Below are 24087 nucleotides of genomic sequence, written 5' to 3' on the forward strand. Positions count from 1 at the left end.
GCAACATTTCTTTATGATTATCTCCACATATATTTGAGATACACATAAAGATGTTCATCCGAAAGTGATTTGCTGGATTTCTTAGAAATGAAAGACAAAATGGCAACATGGTTACCCAAAATTTTGTGATGTTTCTGATTAATATAGAAAGAAGAAAAGAATCACGGAAAGAAAATGTAAATATTAAGTCAACCATCCTAGTGGGTACTTAAAATAATATGATGATGTCGACAAAGCACAGGTGAAGTGATTGGATTTTTGACATCCTTTTGCAGCCTAAATGAATTAATCTCTGATTTGGAAAATATTTGTAAAATATTTCCATTTATGGAGATATTTTTAATCTTTCAGGGCCCTGATATTTTCAATCCCATGTTCTAGGTTTGTTTCTGGGTAGAGCATTTCACCAGCGTTTTCATTTCCATGGAATATCAGAGGTTTATTGTCTGAAATTTTGAAGCAAATTTTAGCAGCTGTGTTTCATTAAGAGCCCTAACCCAAGATAGTGTTCAGCTACAGAAATACATAAATCTCCCTCATTTCTTACTTTACTTCTAAGGAAGAAACCTCAAGCTTCATGTGATAATCTTTTTTTCCTAAATACATGTTTTTGATCAGGTTCTTTGACCTCAATAAAGCATCTTAATAGATGTCTTGATAATAAGGTGTGAGGGAAACCAGGGTTGTCCCCAAGTACATGAAGTGTCTGGCTTGTCTAGGACTTACCCTTACTCCTCTGTTATAGGACCTGCTGGCTGCCATTTTGTTTGCTTAATAACTTGAGTTCAGAAAGTCAATAGAAATGTTACATAGTAAGGACATAATGAAAACACAACCTTGAGAAAGAATTACTTTTAATCTTTGGCATGAGAAACCAATTAAAACTCTATTACTAAATTGATTTTATGCCTTATGCAAGTTATCTGTTGGCATTATATGAATATTTCCTAATGGCTGAGAATAGACTGGATGGGAAGACATGATCAGTAGATCAAAGTCAGGAGCAGGCTAATACACTAAGTGAAAAAGTACTGGAATTTTTCTCTGGTATAACTATATTCAAATAATTATAAATTTGATTCCCTTAAAGAACTCTTTTTCTTTTATTTTTCTTGTCTCTTCCAATTTCGGCCTTTTTCATTCATATTTCTCATGCTATCCAAAAGACTACTTCCTTGTTTCCATCTTCACTAAAAGAAAAAATGAGCAACTGTCTCTTAAATAAGTTTTCTTAAATTACTTTATAATAGGTCACTTTTCCCCTTGCAGGATGCAAAAATACTGTTCTCAATCAAGAGAGATATGGGTTGGAAAAATTTCTGACCATTCTTGACTGCTGTTGTTTGGGAATTCTTATTTTTTTCTGTGTCATTTAAAAGACAAACCAAATCAATTAATGGGGATAATAGTATATCCCCATTAATTGTATATAGTTATTTGGGATGCAGAATTTTTTTGAAGTTTTTTTTTTTTTTTAATTTATTTGTCAGAAAGAGAAAGAGAGAGTGTACAAGCAGGGGAAGCTGCAGGCAAGAGGGAGAAGCAGGCCTCCTGCTGAGCAAGGAGCCTGATGCAGGACCCTGGGATCATGACCTGAGCTGAAGGCAGATGCTTAACTGACAGAGACACCCAGGCATCCATTGGGAAGAATTTATAAAGCATTTGGCATCCTCTTCAAAAAACTTTACTTTCTATGTGGTTCAGAGGTTTGAGTATCTGGATCTCATTGAGAAATCAGGTAATGTCAAATGAACTCATAAGAACATTAGCAGGTAATTCCTGCTCTGCCACAAGCTATGTGAATCTGAGAAATTTAGTTAAACTTTGTAGGCCTTGACTTTAAAATAAGAACTTTTGACTGCATGCTAAGGTCGTGCTGGGTTCTAGTTTCTATAATTCTGAATACAGAGAGACAGGTCAGTTTATGGAAGAAAAAGGGCTTCAATTTATTATGTGGTGCTTTTGGAATATATTCTTTTCTAATATGCAACAGATAACCTGTCAACCGTGTCTTATTTTTTTTCCCCTTGGGAGAAATTAGAATAATAATGACTTCAGGGGTGACTGGGTAGTTCAGTTAGTTAAGTATCCGACTCAATTTCAGCTCAGGTTATGGTCTCAGAGTCATGAGATGGAGCCCTGCTTTGGGCTCTGTGCTGAGTGGGGAGATTGCTTAAGATTCTCCCTCTCCCTCTGCCCCCCGCCATCACAAGCATGTGCGCGCAAACTCTCTCTCTCTCAAAAAAAAAAAAAAAAAGGCATTAATTTGAGAAGGGTTTCCCTTCCTGTACCCTTCGATAATGTTTAAATAATATAACATGCAATTTATAATCAGGACCTTTAAGGCAAATGGAAAAATAAATTTTGATATAAAAATATACATATTACATTTGTAGTATAGCAGAAAAAATGTATTAAGTCACATTGGCCCAGTGTTCTCACATTGCACTTTTCTTTGATAGGAAATTCCTGGTAAGGGATATGTTGTAAGAAAAATTCAGTTCTCACTGAGATGTCAGTGCATTGGAATTTCATTTCCTAAAGAATCCCACAGAGAAGGCAATGTGTGGGGGCTACTGTGTGTGGCAGAGGCTGTAATACCATTTCTCCTAAAGTACCTTCTCAGACTCACCATGATAGAAGAGCACTGAGGTAGGTCTCACAAGAAATTGTAAACAACTGCCAAGAGTTAAGAAGAATGACCCAAAGCTCATGACTGAGATGAGCCTGTGGTAATACCTTTGGCCCTTCTCTTGGTAACTCTTTAATCAAGGTCAGATGCTTGTGGAAGAATATTCCACTTTTCAGATGACTCCAGGAACCCACCAAGGGACATAATAGTGAAGGTCATCCTGTTGTGTGTCTGGGTTTCACTTTCTCTGACTTCTTATTCATTTCATAAAAATTCCTGCCCGTTACATCGTTTGGGTCATTTGGCTCAATTCACTGCCTTAATGACATCTGCATCTTGTAACCTTTTCTGAGTTGTATATTTTCAGTTTAAACGTGTTCGTGACAGTTTTACTGTCACAACATGAACTTGTTTGTGCTGGCATTTGCCAATTCACAGCTGTCTTATTTACAGGGTACAAGAGGGCATTTTTCTCCATTTAGAACACACAGCTCATGAACCTTCACAGTCTTAAAATTCTACTTAGCAATGAAAGCTGCAAGAATAGCACTGACCCAAGATTAAACACACTTCGATTGGCCAAAATCCAGATCAATGGAGTTCAGTGAATATTTAGAAAATAAACTCTCCTGCTCAATCCTCCATACCTTTTAATGACTTGAGTGGCTTTGTGGATTGTGCAACGCATGTTCCTCTCACGGTTTGCTGAAATAGAGTTTACGTGATTGCTTTTAGTGGAAGCTGGTTATCAAATAGCGTAAGAGGCAAGGGGCTTACTTTCAGTGGAGTAAGAAATCAGGGTCTACTTGCATCAGAAATGCATTCATTGCTTCAGTGGGGCGTGTTTGTTTACTGCCTACTAGAATATCAAGCACTGTTGGTTCTGAGGGTACAATGATAATCAATTTAGACATGATCCTTGCTCTTACTAATCTCAGACAAGAATAAGTGGACAATAATAACACAATATATAAACTGCTAGGATCAGGCAGTACCTAAAAGGGATGCCGAACCGAGACTATGAGGTTGGAAAAGGCTTCCCTAAAGATACAAAATCTGTATTGAGATCTGGAAAGTGATCTGATGAGAGCCAAGTGTTCGGGTTACCTACTGTCACATCACAATCGACCCCCAAACTTAGAGGCTTTATGCGACGATTTTATTATGTTTCAGTTTTATGGGTAAGGAGTTTGGTCAGGGCTTAGCAGGAAGATTGCTGTGCTCTATGTGAAACTCAGTGTGTTTTTTTCCAACCCCTGTCACAACTGAAGCCCTTACTTTTTTTTCATAGTGGCTCAAGGCTCACCAAGAGTGAAAACCTAAGAGATGGAATCAGTAAGACTTCCCCTGATCAAGGCTCATCTACCCTATAGCATTACTTCTTCAACATCATATTGTTTCCTAATGAGTCATGTTTGCCATCCAGATTCAAGAGGAAGAGATACCAAGGTGATGAGTAAAAGGAGGCACAGTTCTCTGGGGAGCTAGCTACCTCAGCAGGTGATGGGGGAAAGAGGAGAAACTGAATCTCAGGCGAGAAGAACATGGCTTTTTGAAGAATTAGAGAGCTTAGCTGCCCTATACTCTGTGGCAGTGAAATACATGATATTTGCCTCCTTTTCTCTTTATCCAATACCAATTACACTTGTCATTTGGGAGTTACTATTTGTAAGATTTTTTTGGAATATACATAGCCATTTTTCTCCTAAGAAACTGTACAGCTTCCAGTTTCCCAGAGGGAGGAAGAAACCATGAAAGCCACTGGCCGTGATCTGTTGCCATTTGACGCTTGCCTGAATGGCTCAGAAATCTTTCAACTACTCAAACCCAGTATACCAGCCAAGTTTGACCTATGGAACAAATATTTTCTGTTATGACATAAAAGGACTGGATAGCTTGTATGTTACACCCTTGTCAACATAATGACTTAATACTAATTTGTCTCTATCATCATCCGATACTATGCTACCTCTTATCAGAATATATAACATGAAGTCCTTTTCTTAATTTGAGGCAAGTCTCTAAAATTATCCATTTATTCTGCTGATTAATCTCCTTTCTATTCCTCCTGGTAATCAGAGCCAAGAAAAAACTGGTCCAAGATCTGAGAAAGCTGAGAGGGACATATTCCAAACACTACGATTTTTAAAAAGAAGGCAAACCCTACTTGTAATAATTCATGTGAGATCACCTACTGTTTATTGCTAATCAAAGGGTGTTACCTTCATGTCTACTACTTTGCATTTTTAATTTAGGTATAAAATATATATATTTTTAGATTTAGGGCCTCAAGGAAAATAATTTCTAGGTTAAAAGAATAAAACTATAATCACTTGATTGTGTCATAAATGGCTTAATCAAAGACAAAGACAAATTTTTTTTTCTCTTCCTCTTCTGGGTAGATGTCTATTTGAGCTGCTTGCACATTAAATCCACACTTTATATAGGAAATAACTTCTCACCTGATCAGCCAAGCATTTTTTTTTCTTTTTCTTTTTTTTTTAAGTTTAAACAGAATAACGTTTTGAGATCTAGAGGGAATCTTCACTTACCTGTGTTTCAGATACTCAGCACAATATTGTCCGTGAACTGTGCACCACCTTCTTCTTTTTTTTTTTTTTAGAAAACTTGCTTAAATTCCTTTGTAAAGAGAACATGTTATTTATCATAAAGCCTTTGGTTGAGTCTAAAGTGCTGGCGGAGACAAAGACCATTGTAAGTTTCCCAGTGGAGGAGAGACAAGACATCTTCAGAATCCACCTGCCTAATTTTCAAGTTGAAGTTTGAATAGATGTGACTAAACTTCTCTGTCTTCCTTCTAGTCCTTCTAATCTTCAGTGACATTTACTATATACTCTGACATGTCAAGGCTGAGTGGGTATTTTTTTTTTATTAACATATAATGTACTATTAGCCTGAGTGGGTATTTTTTTTAGAAATTAAGGATGGTTCTGGTTTCATGCTTAGGTTGCCATATTGCAGACAGGGGATGTATGGCATGAATGCCAAAGTCCAGAGATGGAGTGGCTTTGAGTGTGTGAGCCCTCTGGACATTGGCAGAAATCTTGAAGGAGGGTTTTGGACTTCTATGAACATAAATGAATGTACAAGCCAATCTTACTAAGGTCTTGATGGGGTGGGAGAGTCACCGGACACTTTTGTCAAATGAAGATGGAGATAATAATAGAAACTATATGAGACCATTTATAAATTGGGACATCCTACAGAAAGGTAGTATTATTTTTAAAATAGAACTTCAGCCTATGATTAACATTCTTATCTCTAATGGGTTTATGAAAAAGGAAAAGAAAGAGAAAAAAGTCATCATGAAAAATGGCACATTTCTACAAAGAAAACACTAGGTATGACAGACCCTTTAAGAATTAGTCTCTTGGGGCACCTGGGTGGCTCAGTGGGTTAAAGCCTCTGTCTTCGGCTCAGGTCATGATCCCAGTGTCCTGGGATCGAGCCCCGCATCGGGCCTCTGCTCAGTGCGGAGCCTGCTTCCTCCTTTCTCTCTACCTGCCTCTCTACCTACTTGTGATCTGTCTGTCAAGTAAATAAATAAAATCTTTACCAAAAAAAAAAAAAAAAAAAGAATTAGTCTCTTTACTTGGTAAGTGATATTTTAAATTTAGTAGACACAGTACTCTTTCTGTTAGTTATAAACAGCCCTAAACAGTGTCATCAAACTCCAGTATATGTTAATGAATATTGTTTTACATGTAGGTGTCAAAATGAAATGTCTAATATGAAAATAAAGTCAAACCATTTAACATATCTTACTCTGTGACAACATGAGTTATACCTGAAATTACATTTAATAGGAAGAAGTCTTTTTTTTTTTTTTAGCAGAGAAACCGCCTCACAGGATTTTGGAACAATATATTTAAGCCATTTATATCACTGTGTCTATTTTGAGATTATTTTTCTTTTAAAGATTTTATTTATTTATTTATTTGAGAGACAGAGAGCATGAGCGGGATGGGAGGGCAGAGAGAGAGGGAGAGGGACAAGCGGACTCCCCACTGAGCACAGAGCCCAGTGTGGTGTTGAACCCAGGACCCTAAGATCACCACCTGACCTGAAATCAAGAATAGGATGCTCAACTGATTGAGCCACCCACGTGCCCCAAGATTATGTATCTTCGCTGATTACTGTCAAATTTGAAGACATGATTAGAAAATAACATTATCTTGGTTAGAGCCATTTTCCACTATCGTTAAGAAAATAAAATGCCCATATTTTGATTTTGGAATAATGGTATTAGTATAATACACTGACCACTAGATGGAGACAAGCCCTCCTAATAAATAAAATCTTAAAAAAAAAAAAAAAGAAATAGTTGTTCAATCATTATATCATTCAAAGGATATTTGGTGTTCCAATTTCAAGTGATTGTTTGCTTTGATATGATATTTAGGGAAAACTGACATGAACTCATACTCAGGTTCTTATGTGATATTTCATCATATGACTGAAATAGATTTAATAAAATAAAAATTCTAGTCACTACTTTACATTCTAGCATCATTTTTTCCCCTCCCCTAACAAGCACTCTATCCAGAGGTCCTCAAACTTGCTCATAGTGTTTTTTTAAAAAGATTTTATTTATTTATTTGACAGACAGAGATCACAAGTAGGCAGAGAGGCAGGCAGAGAGAGGGGGGGGGGAGCAGGCTCCCTGCTGAGGAGAGAGTCTGATGCGGGGCTTGATCCCAGGACCCTGAGATCATGACCTGAGCTGAAGGCAGAGGCATAACCCACTGAACCACCCAGGTGCCACCGTTCATAGTGTTTTGTAAAATTCTGTACACTCTTATACATTGTAAAGAAGATATCTATATTTTTTCATTATTTCTGAAGAATGAGATTTCCAGTGCATTGTAAAGTGGAATAAGCTAAAATTTTTATGTACTTTTGTATTACTCTTTTTACTATTCCACTGGGATCTAAGATTATAGCATATGACCATCACCATCACCCATTTTAAAGTTTGTTTTTTTTTTTTTTTTTTTTTTTGGACAGGGAGAGAGAGAGAGCACACAAGTAGGCAGAACAGAAGGCAGAGGGAGGGGGAGAAGCAGATTCCCCACTGAACAGGGAGCCTCATGCAGGGGCTCCAATCCAGGACCTTGGGATCATGACCTGAGCCAAAAGCAAATGCTTAACTGACTGAGCCACCGAGGCGCCCCATCGTCACCCATTTTAAAAAGGCATGATCAAGGCTTTCCTGTGAATGTTCCTTTTTTCTTCTTAAACTCACATTTCCCCCCACCAAATATCCTAATATATTTTCTGCTTGGAAGCCATTCAACACTCTACCACATTTTTCTGGCACAAAAATATGTGTCCCTACCATTACATTTTCTATGTGTTTGTTATCTAGTTTTTATCTAAATCCTACTTATTAGATTGCAAACTTCATATGGATAGAAATTTCTTTTCTGTTTTGTCACTGCTGACTTTCTAGTGCTTGAGACAGGGCCTCATACAGAGTAAGTGTTGACTAAGTACTTTTGAATGAGTGATGAATTTTGAATGAATAAATGAAAGTGGAATTTAAAAGTTTTCAGCTTATCTATGACCAGGAAACTCTATGTTTTAATTGTTTTGTCTAGTTTGAGTTATCATGACAATTATTATTAACATTCAATTTTAAAAACAATATAAAATACATTAAACTGTTGGTAATTATTAAGACAAAAAGTAGAATGTTGTTAGAAATAGTTCTCAGTAAGGGAATGAGGCTTTTCTTATTTTTATTAAGTCACATATCCCAGGAGGGAATATTACTTTAAAAAAAAAATTAAATTAAATTAGCCAAGACAAAGTACATCATTAGTTTCAGATGTAGTGTTCAATAATTCATTGGCTGTATATAACACCCAGTGCTCATCACATGCCCTCCTTAATTCCTATCACCCAATGACCCCATCCTCCCTCCAGCAACCATCAGTTTGTTCCCAGAGTTCAGAGTCTCATAGCTTGTCTCCCTCTCTGATTTCTTCCTTTTTGCTACAATGAGAGTTCAGTTTCAATTCGCTTTCATTATTGAACTTTCATAGATATAAACTAAAAAAAACTTTAATCACATAAATAAAACTGGGAGGCGATTTTTAGAGCACTAGCATTTACTTGTTGAACTACACTTAAGTGCCAAAAACCACCTTATTATCTGTCATTGTAGGAATTTTAATGATCTATCAGTTAATAAATTCATTGGGTTCTTCTTTAGTTTTGCTGGAAGTTGAGTGTTAAAACACTTGACTGGCAATATGATGTCACAAAAACACCAGGGGTCCAGTGTCCTTTTGTTTCATGTCCTTGAAATATGCATTCCCTGGATGTGCATTTCTTTTGTAAAGTGAACGTGGACTATCTAAAAAGGAAGGGGACAGTCATGACAGAACGGGAGGAAGAGTGGGGTCCCACTTCCTTCAAGACACTTTCTCAGATCCACACACATTTTGAGGAAAGGGTGCAAACCGAACTAAAATACCTAACAATGTACTGTCTTAAAAGTGTGCCACCCACTATTTATTTTTTGTAGATCTCCAGGTTAGCCCAATATTAGGGCCACTGTTCTAGCCTACCTTCCAATTTTTTTTATTCTTCTGACTCACACTACTCAGAGGTGATGGAGCACAAGCAGAGTGCTGCCCTCCCTGGTGGCAATGGGAACTGCACCAGCAGAAATATCCCACAATAATGCCGTGCAAGCAGTCCCTGTTGGGCCAATCAATGAAATACTATATAGAGCATTAAATGATCCTGCACTTATCTGAACAACACAGTCTTTCCACCTGATGGGCACAGTTGGTCATAAGCAAGTCCAGGGACCGTTGTGTTTTCTAACAGATTTTTTAACCATTTGAGCCAGAATAGTGTATCTAATTACTAGAATTACAACCATTATAGTTTATTGAAAAAACCACCATGATGGTGCAATTAAATACATATGTCTAGTCTCCATGGCCATCTAACCTGATGAGATAGGCAGTGCCATCTCCATCTGCTAATGATAAATATGAGGGTGAAAGCTGGTGAGAAACTTGTCTAAGGTCACATAGGCAGTCACAGATGGCATAATGGCCACCTAATGAACATATATAACAATATCTATTCAGAGTAGTAACTATGACAATAATAACAAGACAGATAACCCTTACTGAGCACTTACTGTAATTCAACTCTACAGCATTCCAGCTGGTGAGTCTCAATGATGAAGTATCAAAAAACTTGTTCTTTGAATCATAGCAGCAGAAAGGAAATAACACTTGAAGTGCTCTTGCTTAAAATCATATACTTTGAGAAACGTGGTTATTTGAAGTTATATTTAAACCACAAGATAAAAACAAGTTAATCTTAACCTGGAATATATCAGAATACCACCCACATTAGAGCAGATATGCTTAGGGCACCTGGGTGACTGAGTGGGTTAAGCTGCTGCCTACGGCTCAGGTCATGATCTCAGGGTCCTGAGATCGAGTCCCACATCAGGCTTTCTGCTTGGCCGGGAGCCTGCTTCCCCTTCTCTTTCTCTGCCTGTTTGTGATCTCTCTCTCTGTCAAATAAATAAATAAAATATTAAAAAAAAAAAAAAAGCAGCAGATGTGCTTAAAGCTGGGAGCCAATCAGAGTTGCTCCCTATGTTTGATGCCCTTCTTCAAAATCTCTGCTTGTCCAGAATTATTTTCAGGTTTTGCTTGGAGAGGTTGTGTTTATGAACACATATCTGTCTTGTCTGGCAAGTTTGATAAAATTGACTTTGTATTTTAGAATCATGCTAAACTCTGAATGAAACATTGTTCTGAGCATTTTATTTATTTATTTAAAGATTGATTGATTGATTGATTGATTGATTGATTTTAGAGAACAGAGAGAGAGGAAGGCAGGGGCAGAGGGAAAGGGAGAGAGAGTCCCAAGCAAATTACACACTGAGGGGGGCTTGATCTCACAAGCCTGAAATCATGACCTCAGTTGAAACTGAGTTGGATGAGTGTGCCACCCAGATTCCCCTGTTCTGAGCATTTTAGATGTTCAGGTGCCCCTGTTCTGAGCATTTCATCCTCAGAACAGCCTCATGAATCGTTGATGAAACTGAAGCACAGAGAGGTTAATAAACTTACTCAAGGCCACATAGGAAATAGCAAAGTCAAGATTTAATCCGGGTAGCTTGTGGCTGTCATATGGTGCCTGCAAAATTTTTTTTTAAATTTATAACTATACTAGAAAAAGAAAGAAAAACCTCTCACTGACCAGAAACTATAGGGAATAACTAAAAGATGGAAAGCAAACAGGCATAGGGCAACACTGGGTAGACCTTGGGAGCAGAGCTAGAGGGGGTGGATGGGGAGAAGACAGAAGCAGGTGTAGTAATTCTTAGGTCAGTCCAGTAGCAGGAATATCTCAGAAGTCAAACTCCTAGTACTTGACTTTTTTGCTAGGCAGAATGTTCCGCATCCTGGAGGCACCAGTAGATGGGAGATTGGGTTAGAGAAATGAGGCAGAACTCCAAGTGGTTCTTCTTCCTAGGGAAGTCCTCACACACAGAAGACTAGCTGCTAAAGTATTCAGTGCAGTGGCACCTATCTCTTTCAGGCCATTTTCGGCAAACAGTCTGCTACACAAATACTAACAGCTTATCACAACTGGTAATCCCTCCTTGGGTTGTGCAAACACACACAGCAGGTAGTCCAATCAGAAATTTCAGCCTTCAATTAAGAGCACAATCAAGAACCAGTGAACATTTAAGAATAGAGTGAAATGGAGCCTACAGATTTGAGTAACCAAAAATTATACCTGAAAACTGAGAATTCTACAAGTAAACATGGAGCACATAAAAGAAATAATTAAACAGATCACGAAAATTAAAAATCTGACCCTAGAGGTTAAAATTTGAGACAGGACTGGTAGATGAAACAAAACTAGTCACATATTAACAATTATTAAAAATAAGTTAATGACAGATGCATAGATTTAATTATAATATTTTTTCTATTGTAACATGTTTGAACTTTTCCATAATAAGGGACTGTGAATCATTGTCTTAAAAAAGTTGAAAAATTAACATGATGAAAGATCAAGCCAAGGAATTCTTATAGAACACACCACAAAAGATAAGGAAAATGAAACTTGTTTCATTTTTTAAGAAAAGTTAAATAACATAAAAGGTAGATCTGAAAGTTGTGACAATAATCTTATAGAAGTTACAGAGGAGTGATGGGTCACAACATACAAAGAATTAATGAAACTGTGGGTTGAAAGGGATACCAAATTCTGGGTGCTCAGTCAGTAAAGCATCCAACTCTTGATCTCAGCTCAGCTCTTGATCTCATGGTCATGAGTTCAAGCCCTGCACTGGGCACCATGCTGGTTGTGGAGCCTACTTAAAAAAAAAAAAAAAAAGGACACCAAATAGATAATAGACAGTGTTAAAATCAAACACAAATGAGAATTCCCTGAGAAGATAAAACCAGTTAGTGATACAAGCAAAGCTTAAGTCAGTTTCTGTTACAAGACAAGTGAAGTTAACTTGACCGGGTCACTTCTTGGTTATGCCTCTGAAAATCATAAACAAAACTTAAATAGTTACCTAAAATTGATATGAGGTCACCACTAAACAATTCCCTTTCATTTAAGAATATTCTAATATTGTAACCAACCACTGTAAAAATTAAACACTGCCTTCCTACTCTGTAAACTGCTTTGTAACAATACACTTCCATGCTTCAATTCGTGTTTTAATTTGCATGCTTCTGGTTTGCAAATTGTCTTTTTGGTGTGTGCACGATACATTTTTACTAATTTCTATTAAGTGATTTGTTGATTTCACTCCTGCTTTTTTATGAGCTTTTGATAATAGGTAGGTAGGTAGAGCTAGCAAGCTAATGAGTTAGGTAGATAAACTAACAGTGACACCAAAATTCCTTGTTTGGACATCACATAGCAAAATTTATAAATGGCAATGTAAATGTAATGAGTAAATGACAGAGGCAGAAGTCAAAAGTGTGACAAATTTCAAAAGTCTTCTTTCCATTGCACCACATCAAAAGCTAGGTTGTAGAGTTCTGTTAGTATTTCTTCCTTGTAAGGCTACTGTGAGAATATAGGCTGAAACATGGGTCCACAAGTTATGGAAAGTATGATGAAAACCTGTAAATAAAAGGGATTAAAGTAATTTGAAGTTCAAGAGCACTAAATGATAACATTTCTATTGACAGCAAAAAAAAAGAAAAGAAAAGAAAAGAAAAAAGTCCAGATTAAAGTTCTCTGTATTATGTTTTTTGTAATGTATGCTATTTCTGACATTTTTAATACAAATATCTTTTCCACACTTCCATTTTCTATTTCTGAAGGCCTCTTTCACATAGATATAACCCAAAGAGTTATGTTTGAATATATTATTTTCTGAAGGGGATTTTATCCTCATTCATATAAATCATGATTTAAAGATTGATTTAGCTGAACTAAAAAGCCCAGTCCTTATTGTTAGGAGCGATATTTTGTTTCTTTTTTTTTTTTTTTTTTCATTTTTTGATTGCACATGCCCAAAGACAGTGCCTGATTCTTTTCTTTTTCTTTTTTTAAAAATTTATTTGACAGACAGCGATCACAAGTAGGCAGAGAGGCAGGCAGAGAGAGAGGGGGAACCAGGCTCCCCGCCAGATGCAGGACCTGAGCCGAAGGCAGTGGCTTAACCCACTGAGCCACCCAGGGGCCCTGACAGTAACTGATTATTTTCAACTGGTAATGGATTCTAGTTCTAGGTTGTTTGTTTGTTTGTTTGTTCTCTCTACCCTATCATCCCATTCAAATGATTAATTATCAACAGATACATATGACATTGGAGAAGCATAACAGGACATTATCATTAAGGCAAACATTTTATCATTTCATGTGGATCATTCTCAAGTTCTTTCTCTTATATGTAAAAGTTTTTGTATATCAATTTTTCATAAGACAGGGAATAAATGGTAAGTTTCTTAACCCTTGAGTATAACTATTAATGATTCATCAGAATGGTAAATATATGTAGTTTTTAAATTTTACCATTCTTGGTTGTCCCTCTAATAGGACTATCCTTAACCCCAGAAAAAGAAACAGAAAAAAAGCGTGTATTACCTAATGAAGCAAGATTAAAGCATAAGATGTTCACAGAGTGAGAAAAGCTCGACTCCTGAATGCATCTATTAGAAAATAAGACTGTTTTGAAAATTGATGAGGTTTTTATTCAAGAAGCTAGGAAAAAACCTACAGAAAGAAGAGAGAAGAGAATCTTAGATATGGAAAAGCAGAAATACATGAAATGACAACAGAGAAATAATAAAAGGATCAGCAACTAAAATATGGCTTTTAAAATGCCTAATTAGATGGCAAATATTTTACATGATTGGTATAATAAAAAAAGACATAAGTAAATAACAAATTAAATAGTAATAGGACATAAATATAGATCTAATGCAATTGTAGGCATCATTTGTGAATGCCAGTAACAATTTTTGTTCCATGTATTTAAATGAGATAAAATGCATATTTTATAAAAAAAATTGGCAATAATTGTGTTAAAAGAAACAGAAAAAAAAAAAACAAAGAAAATAACTAACTCTTGGCACAATTAAAACAATTATTTCAGCATTTTATGGGACTCTGACCTTTCTCTCCAAATAAGGACTGGAAAATTCTAGATATGAATTTTATGAAACAGTCAAAGGATGCAGAACCTGTACTCTGTGTCAACTGTAAAAGGAATGAAAATTGCCAAAATTGCCAACTGGTTCTGTTATATTAATATATATAATATATATTAATACTGAAGCCAAACAAAAATAGTACGAGAAAAGTCAACTATATAGATGAAACTTCATTGTGACTTGGAGGTGAAAATTTAAGTGAAGTACTAAGAAATTAAATATAACATTTATTAAGGACCTATCTTAGTAGGTTGAAAAAGAAACATTATATGATCAACTTAGTATTGCTAAAAGAAAATTTAAGAGACTATTTTTGTGACCTTAGGATGGGGAAGAAGTTCACTGTGGATAAACTGGAGTATATTGATTTTAAAAACATCTTTTTGGCCAAAAAAAAAGAAAGAAAGAAAGAAAGAAAGAAAGCAAGCAAGCCATACTGATAAAAGGTTTAGAAAAATCTGCATTTTGGAATGGATATTTATAACACCAATATCCAACAAAGAATAACTATGTAAAAGTAATGAATAACTCCTATACATTTAGCAAAACCAAGCAATGGATTGGAATAGAAACTGAAATCTCATGAACATGGTAAAGAGGCTAGTAAAAAAAGAAATTCACACTTGAAAACCACACTTCAGATTAATAAAAATTGTGTCTATTGTTGGCAATATCTGGTGTTGCTAAGGTTTGGAGCCTGCTAGAAGTGTAAATTGTTATATCCATTTCGAAATTTGACATCAAATAGAGTTGAAATCTAGAGAACCTGTGGCATATGTGCTCAAAGAGACATGTATGAAAATGTTCACCATGTCATGAATAATGGCAACAAAATGAAAAAGATCGGGCAGATAAATTGTAGAAAAATCTTGAAAATAGATATGGGACACTAGGAAAATGGTCGACAGCCGCCTATATCAACTTGAGTAAGTTTCAAAGACAATAGTAACTGAACAAAGGACATTACTGAAGGATGCATATGATACAATTTACGTAAAATCTTAAAACATGCCAAACAACTCTGGACATTGTGTTATAATAGGGCAAACATGCATGAGAATGAGACCCAAATTTAGGATGTGTCTCTGGGAAGGCAGAGATCGAGGAAGGAAATGCCATTAGATGTAAAAAAGGTGGTCAGTAGACATCAGTCATATTTGTAATGAGCTGTTTCTTAACAACAACAAAAAATTAAAGTTGAAGCAAGCGTGGTTAACTGTTAGAACTTGATGGAGCTTCATAGCTAGGTCTTGGTTCCAGACACTTGCCATGGTATAATCTCACCTTCTGTATATTTGAAGTATTTCATGATAACTAAAGTAAATTTATTAAAAACAAGAAACTGGAAGCAATTCTTTAAAAGAAAAGGGAGAGAAGGTTTGGCAGGGGCTTTATGCAGGATGGAATTGTATTAAAGTGTTTCACTTCCTGCTCTAAAAACCTGGGGACTTCATTTTCAGGAAATCACATTCTTATCTTAGTCTCGATCTTCTGGACAAAAGTTTAGGTTTGTTTTCCCTGACTTTCGGAATTTTTCCAAATGCGCTCTTTCAGCAGTAAGGATTCAGGGGTCTTATGGTAGCAGTGTCTTTGGACAATGTGATCATTAAAGGAAGCTTACCTTGAGAAGTCAGAAAAAATGATTTCTTTAGATTCAAATCAAAGTTTGGATGCATATTAAGGAACAAACCATGTATAGTACTCTGTGTGTTTAGGGGGAAACGTCTGTACTGCCTTTTTTTTGTTTGTTAGCTGTTTCTGGAGAAGACTTTAAAAAGAACTCTTTATAGTTTCTTTTGAGCATTTTGTTTTCTTCTTTTCTGGGCATGGTTAACAAATTAAAAAGCCTATTTCCTCTCCACAGCTGTGCGTCATTACCTTGGGGACTATTATGGGAACAAATTCTAAAGGAGTTCGTTCTGCTGTCTAGCAGTAAGAGCTTTTAACATAAACAAGCCTGGAACCTCCCTGATTGTTCCTCTACTCAGACTGTCCTGCCAGCTGACTGTGGTGCCTTCCCTGATAGCAGACCCCTGACCTCTGAAGTAATGCTGCCCTGAAGATACCAGGATGCAAGCACAGGTCTGAAGTAAATTCAGTAACTTTGCTTACTGATGAGGTCCTGAAGAGGTCATGGGTGCAGCACCCGCAAGTTATGGGAAACTGGATTGTTCAAGGATATTGTGTGGTATATAATTTTTTTTTTTTAAGATTTTACTTATTTATTTGACAGAGAAAGAGAGATCACAAGTAGGCAGAGAGGCAGTCAGAGAGAGTGAGGGAAGCAGGCTCCCCCTGAGCAGAGAGCCCACTGCGGGGCTCCATTCCAGGACCCTAAGATCATGACTTGAGCCGAAGCAGAGCCACCCACTGAGCCACCCAGGAGCCCTGGATATTGTATTTTAAACCTATTGGTATTTGTTAATTTTTACTCTTTCCATGAAAATGAGAAACTAAAACTAATTTTTTTTAAAAAATCGGTATTTTCCAGTAGGGAAAAGTAACATATTTTAAAGTTCTGACTTATTAAATAGCTGAAATAGCATGTTATACCAAAGATCCATCCACGAAATGAGAATTTTATAAAGATTATTTAAGGTTAACAGGGCGATAATGAGCCGTTGCTGATTTTGTTTATAATGCACTAAAGTAACTAGTTTGACTTCAACTATTTAAATTTACTTTGTTTGCTAGATATCCTCACCTTATCAGAAAAAAATTTACTTAACAAGACTAATTTGGAGAATTGAGAAAGTTAAGACTTTGGGAAATAGGACAAAGGTAGGGACAATATAATTTTCTAGGATATTAATCATTTATCTGCTTGAGGGACAAACAGAATGATGTGGGTGCTTACTGAGAATGAACTTGACTGTACATAAAAATAATAAATCCTAGGGGCTCCTTCTAATTGACTTGCAACAATAAAAGGATGTTTGTAAATGATGCTGGCATATGGTCATCTCCAGCTGAGATCACTAATCTCAAGAATCTTGGATTTTTAGAGTTGGAGCAGTTTTTATATTGATGAGGAACTATGGCTCAGACAGGTTAATGGACTTGGGCAAAGCCCAATGTCCATCACAATGGTCTAGGTATCTTTTTTTTTTTTTTTTAGACTTTATTTTTTTAGAGCAGTTTTAGGTTCACAGCAAAATTGAGAGGATGGTACAGAGATTTTCCATATACGTCCTGCTCCCATCCAAAAATCCCCCACTGGAGTGGTAATTTGTTATAAGTGATGAAGCTATATATCATAATCACCTAAAGTTCATAGTTAAGTTTAGGGTTTTGTTTTTTTTTTTTTTTTTTTGGTGTTATACCTTCTATGAGTTTGAGTAAATGTATAATGACATCTATCCATCATTATGATGTCATACAAAGTATTTTCACTCTCCTAAAAATCCTCTGTGCTCTGTAATCTATCCATTCTCCCTCCGCCACCCCAACCAGCATCCAACCCTTGATGACCACTGATCTTTTTACTGTCTCCACAGTTTTGCTATTACCCCAAGGTCATATAGTTGGAATTATACAGCATGTACCCTCTTCACCTTGACTTCTTTCACTTAGTAATATGTATTTTAACTTTCCTCCATGTCTTTTCATGGATTGATAGCATGAATAATATTCTACTGTTGGGATGTACCCCAATTTATCCATTTATCTTCTGAAGTATATCTTGGTTCATTCCAAGTTTTGGCAATTACAAATGAAGCTTCTATGAAACACCTGTATACAAGTTTTTTGGTTTTTTGTTTGGGTTTTTTGTTGGTAGTGTTTGTTTTGTTTTGGCTTTTTGACGTCAGTTTTCAACACTTTGGGGAAATACTAAGGAGTGCAATTGCTGGATTATATGGTAACAGTATGGTTATCTTGTTTTTATTTTTATAAAACTGTCTCCCGAAGTGGCTGTACCATTCTGCATTGCCACGGTAATGAATGAGTGTTCCCCTCGCTCTTTCTCCTCTCCAGAATGTGGTATTGTAGTGTTCTGGACTTTGGCTATTCTACTGGATGTGTAGTGGTATCTCACTTCTATTTTAATTAGCAGTTAATGATAACATATGATGCAGAACATCTTTTCCTACACTTATTTGTCATCTGTATATCTCCTTTGGTGAGGTGTCTGTTAAGGTCTTTGGTCCATTTTTAAAGCAGGTTCTTATGTGTTTTTACTATTGTGTTTCAGGAGTTCTTTGTATACTTTGGATAACAGTTCTTTATCAGATGAGACTTTCACACATATATTCTCCTAGTCTGTGATTTATCTCTCATTCTCTTGACATTGTCTTATCCAGATATTCTTAATTTTAATGAAATCTAGTTTATCAATTATTTTTTTCATGGATCATGACTTTGCTGTTGTATCTAAAAAATCATCGCCACATCCAAAGTTATCTAGGTTTTCTCCTCTGTTATCTTTTAGGTGTTCATAGTTTTGCATTTTACATTTATGTCTGTGATTCGTTTTGAGGTAGTTTTTGTGAAGGGTTTAAGGTCTGTGTCTAGATTCTTTGGGGGGGCAGTGAGTATGGATATCCAGTTGTTACAGCACCATTTTTTGAAAAGACCATCTTTGCTTCATTGTATTGTCTTTGTTTCTTTGTCAGAGATCAGTTGTATATATTTATTTATTCTATTTCTGGATCTCTATTGTATTATGTTGATCTGTCTATTCTTTCTCCAATGCAACATTGTCTCAATTACTATAGCTTTACAGTAAATCTTGAAGTCAGGTGGTGTCAGTATGTCCACCTTTGTCCTCCTTCAGCACTGTGTTGACTGTTCTGGGTCTTTTGTTTCTCTATATAAACTTTAGAATCAATTTGTTGATATTAATAAAATAATCTTCTGGGGTTTTGGTTGGGATTTCCCTGAATCTGTAACTAAGTTGGGAAGACTTAACATCTTGACAATATTGAGTCTGCCTATTGGTGAATATGAAATACTTCTCCATTTATTTAGTTCTTTGATTATTCATAGCTTTAGTCTATTTCATTTCTTTTTTTTTTTTTTAAAGATTTTATTTATTTACTTGACAGAGAGAGATCACAAGTAGGCAGAGAGGCAGGCAGAGAGAGGAGGAAGCAGGCTCCCCGCTGAGCAGAGAGCCCGATGTGGGGCTCGATCCCTGGACTCTGAGATCACGACCCGAGCCGAAGGCAGCGGCTTAACCCACTGAGCCACTCAGGCGCCCCTATTTCATTTCTTTTGTGTCCCAGTCATGCCTTGATTATATGATCCTTTCAATCTGAGACCATAAATAATGCCCTATTAAAGAAGTTTCCCCAAAACTCTTCTAGAGTCATTCTGAGAGCTACTTTACCCAAACTTCCAAAATTCTTAGCAAATCAAATCAATTTTGTTTTGAAATTAAATATGTTTAGAAATTCAATATGAAAGATATTATGCTCTGTGCTGGAGGTAAAACAAACTAAATCATTGTTCCTAAAGAAGCTTAGCTTGATGCTATAGATGAGACACCTGTAGAAACCTACCCAAAGATTTTTAGGGGTATTTGTGCTCAGGAGATATCAGGGATTTGATTTTTTCCCATCTCTTATTATCTTGAAACAAGGTTATTACAGCTGAATTACAGTGGGATTATTTGTTATTTGAATGAAGATTGTGTCCACATTACATTATCCCAAGTGATATTAACTGATATATAGGAAGGAAGGGTTTTATAACTGGTGGCATCTTGGCTTTGGCTATGGTGCTTTCCTTAATATTTTGGCTGGCTTAATAAGCATTGTCATTTCCTATATCAAATGGTTTATCCTACACAAAACATAGACCTAAATAGTGCTGTATATAATTATCATTGTCTGTGTCTTTTTTGGTGTGGTTGTTGTTTTTTTCTTTTTTCCTCTACTGTCTTAGGCAGAAATCTGTTCCAAATTAAAATAGACTTCTGATTAATCATTTGGAAGATGGCCTTCTGTTTGCCAAAGATTTATTCAGATTCTTTTCTTGCAATATTATTAGCAGTTCCATTTTTTCCTCTATAATCCATATTTTAAGATTAAATTTACAAAATAGGAGGTTATCCTTGAACTAGTAAAAAAGGAAAAAATCCAAAATCCAAGAATGTGATTATAACTTGGTGTAGTCATGAAAATTCATGCTTCCAACCCACACACAAGACAAAATTTTATTAGTGTACAGTTTGTACTGTATGACCTTACATTTCAGTCTGTCATGCCCTAAAAATGCTTTTTTTACTTGGATAAGTAATAAAATTTACCCAATGGCTAAGGCTGTTTTATGTCTAATTTCCACTATGTGGCTGTACAACTTTTGGGAATGTCTGATCAGTGCCAAACAAGAGCATAATTTTACCAATTGTACGTCTGTTGGCAGAATGTTTGCTGTTTGGGCTCTGTCTCCCACTCAGAATCTTATCCTTAGATGTAGTTTGTCTAGTTTTTATTTTACAAGTCCAAGAAAAAATTTCATTTTGGCCTAAAACACACCTTTTTAAAATGTACATTGTAGTGGTTTTCTCACTGTTACTTTTGAGAAGAATTTTAATGAACCCACAAAAAGTTGAATTAAATTAAAATATACACAACAAAACATTAGGCATTTAGAGGTTCAGAATCATGCATTCAGAGTTGATCTGGTTGGTTCTACCACTGAGTAGCTCCCTTACTTAAGAATTTGCCAGCAGATACCAGTTCTTCTGTTTCTCATTGTAAAGTTTTGCAGGCAAGGTAAACACACCACCAGGCAGGCAAGGTAGGTGCAAGAGAAGATTTATTAAAGGCACTCTGGCAAAGTTTCAGGGCTCAGGAAAAGGGGAGCCAGGAAAGTCCCGCTGGGAGGATGTTGGCACTCTCTCCGGCAGGGTTCCGCGGGGGGGGGGGGGGGGGGGGGGGAGGGGGGGGGCAGGGTTCCGCGACTGGGGGGAGCCGCGCTGGGAGGGAGTGGGTAGGGTCTTTTAATGGGGCCAAGGCAGGGCATGGGTTCACATCCATACATGGTAAGGTATTTGATGATCCAAGGGTATGGGGGGGGGGGGTCCTGATACTCCTGTTTCCTGCATAGGTATCAGGTTACCTATGGAACTGTAACCTGGGCATACATCCTTTTGGCGGGAGAGTCAAGGGTTAAGGAAGGAGGGGGTGGGTCGGGGTGGAGGCTGGAAGATGGTGGCCCTGTGGCCTCACTTCTGTTGTTCCTCCTGCATTCCCAGAGCCGCCAACCCAGCACCATTACCATGTAATGCACTAACATGAGAGTCCAAAACCCACTCACATGAAGTAAGCCCTTTTCAAGCCACATCAGTACAAAAATTCAATTAAAAAGCCTAAATGTGTCATCAGACAATTGCATTGATCAAGCTCATTACTAGAAGACAGGCAGTATCTTACCAAGTCGATTTTAAACTTCCTAGATATATAAATTCTTTGAAAGAACGAAAGAACTATATCTTAGGATACGGGAAGAATAGACAGGGCATTAGTCCTATATGCATCTGACTAAACACAGTCCAGTTTTATCAGGAGCTGCTTTGAGAGAGGGAGTCCCAGCTGTCAGCTTGGAATCTTCTTTTCCATAAGCACTTCACTGTGCCATGGGTGGGCAGCACAAGGCAGTTACTGAGTCAAGGCTTAAGCTTACAAAGAAGCTCCTCTTCTCTAGTGGCAGTCTCAGACACCTCTGACAAGAATGGGGCCATCTGGTGGGTCTCCAGCATCTCAAGGTCATCCTCCATCTCTACTTATGGTAGAAATAAATTTTGGAAAACTGTTTGTTTGCTTTCCCCTAGCAAATAGATAGACATGCTCATCTAAAATAACTTTTTCTTTCACTTTGCAAACTTGCTATTTTATTTCTAAAATTCTAGGATTTTCAAAATGTATTTCAATGGGGATTTTCTAGCTCCAGCAGCAGGCTTAAGAAGAAGTAAAAACTATGGCACCTAAAGGAATGTATAATTGTGTCTAAAAATTGAGTGGCTAATGATGTGAAGAAGTTTTTTTAATATGTATTTACAAAGTTGATGGTGTTGCTTAATTAACAATATAGTATTCAAAATTCAATGACAGGAGGTCATAAACTGTGACATGACTTAAAAGGCAAAACCTGAGGAACAGCCTTAACCCAAGAGGGCAAAGAAGGAGAGCCCAAAGAGACAGATAAAGACTGGCCAGAGAGGAAATGTAATAGGAGAATTAAGGGATTGACAAGATAAAAGTAGGATCTCTTTTACAGTGACTCAAGATGTGATAAGATAATGACAAAGGAGAGTCAGTATGTACAAACATTTCTTCAAAAAACTATTTGGCTGTCAAAGGGAGGAAAGAAGTAGAATAATAACTAGGGGAGAAAGTGGAAATTGGAAAGATATTAAAAATGGAAGAGGCTTGTATACTTTTAAAATACTAATAGAAAAAAATCCAGTTGAGAGTAAGGAACTTTAGATAGGGGAGAGAAGGTAGGCAATGAATAGATTAAATTCCCTGAAGGAAGTTGGGAATGTTGGCCCCCAGACAATAAGTGAATGAGTAGCTTCAGATGGAAGAAGAGGCTAGATACTTCTAGATAAGTAGTTTGTGTTTGTGTGGCTAGATACATAGATAAGTAGATATAGAAACAAGTAGATAGATATGCATATACATCTATATCTATCTATCTGACAACAAGATGATTTGCGAATGCACATACTTATGTAATTTTGATAGTTCTCATCTTACCAGTAATTTTTATTTTGTATCATGATATTTAAAAATCTATCCATAACCAAGTCTCTAATGATTGTCATTCCTAAGCCTGGTTTTATAACTAATATTTTTATTTAAGGTAATTAATGTAATTCAATGAATTTCTTCCTTCTGGACAGTTTTGAGAATTTAGCATATTTACAACATTGTTTTGAAATATAAAGTACTCAGGTATATACACGCTTTGCATCATATACAGAATTTTTATTTCTACCTTATATAGTTTCTTTCTTTATAGTATACATTTATTTGGCATTAGGGTTTCCCTCTAGGGGATGGAAAATCATTTTTAAAATTTTGGTTATAGCTTTTAGATTTAGATGGTAGTCTGTATAAATAATTTAAGGTGTGTAGTCTAAGAAATAAAATAATCAGAAATTCTGGAAAAATGTTTGCAAAAGTATGTTTATTGTATCATCATTCATAAAAAATACATAGAAAAATTGGACACAATCTAGAATTCAATCATAATGGATAAGTATATTATAATTAATAAAATACATACCCATTTATATCATTCACAAAATTTAAATAATATCAATGTTTATATGACAGTGATTGAAAAATGGCATGCAAATTTTATAAGTGTAATTTCTTTATTATGTTAATATAACAATGCACCGAAAGAGTGTAGAAGATTATTTGATAAGTTGTTTGTTTTGATTCTTTGTTTTTTATGCTTACCTGTGTTTTCAAAAATAGGAATGTAAAAATTTCATAAGCAGAAAAATGTTAATATATTTTGAGAGACATGTTATTAATTCTTCTATTTTGAGGAACACATATTTACATTGTTTCTAATCACTAAACTTTTAGATGATATGCCCATCTTGTAAAAAATCTATTGTTTCATTTTAAGTGTCCGACTTGATATTTACTTCGATACCCATTTCTATTTTGTGTGATAAAAATGATGTCAATTACACTTCAATAAAAAAAATGTTTTTTTTCTTCTAAATTTGCCACAATTTTTTTCCCTGAAAATTAAAACATTTGCATATAATAAAGGGAATACAGGCTAAAGGCA

Source organism: Mustela nivalis (assembly GCF_964662115.1).
Source record: "Mustela nivalis genome assembly, chromosome: 5".
NCBI lineage: Eukaryota > Metazoa > Chordata > Mammalia > Carnivora > Mustelidae > Mustela > Mustela nivalis.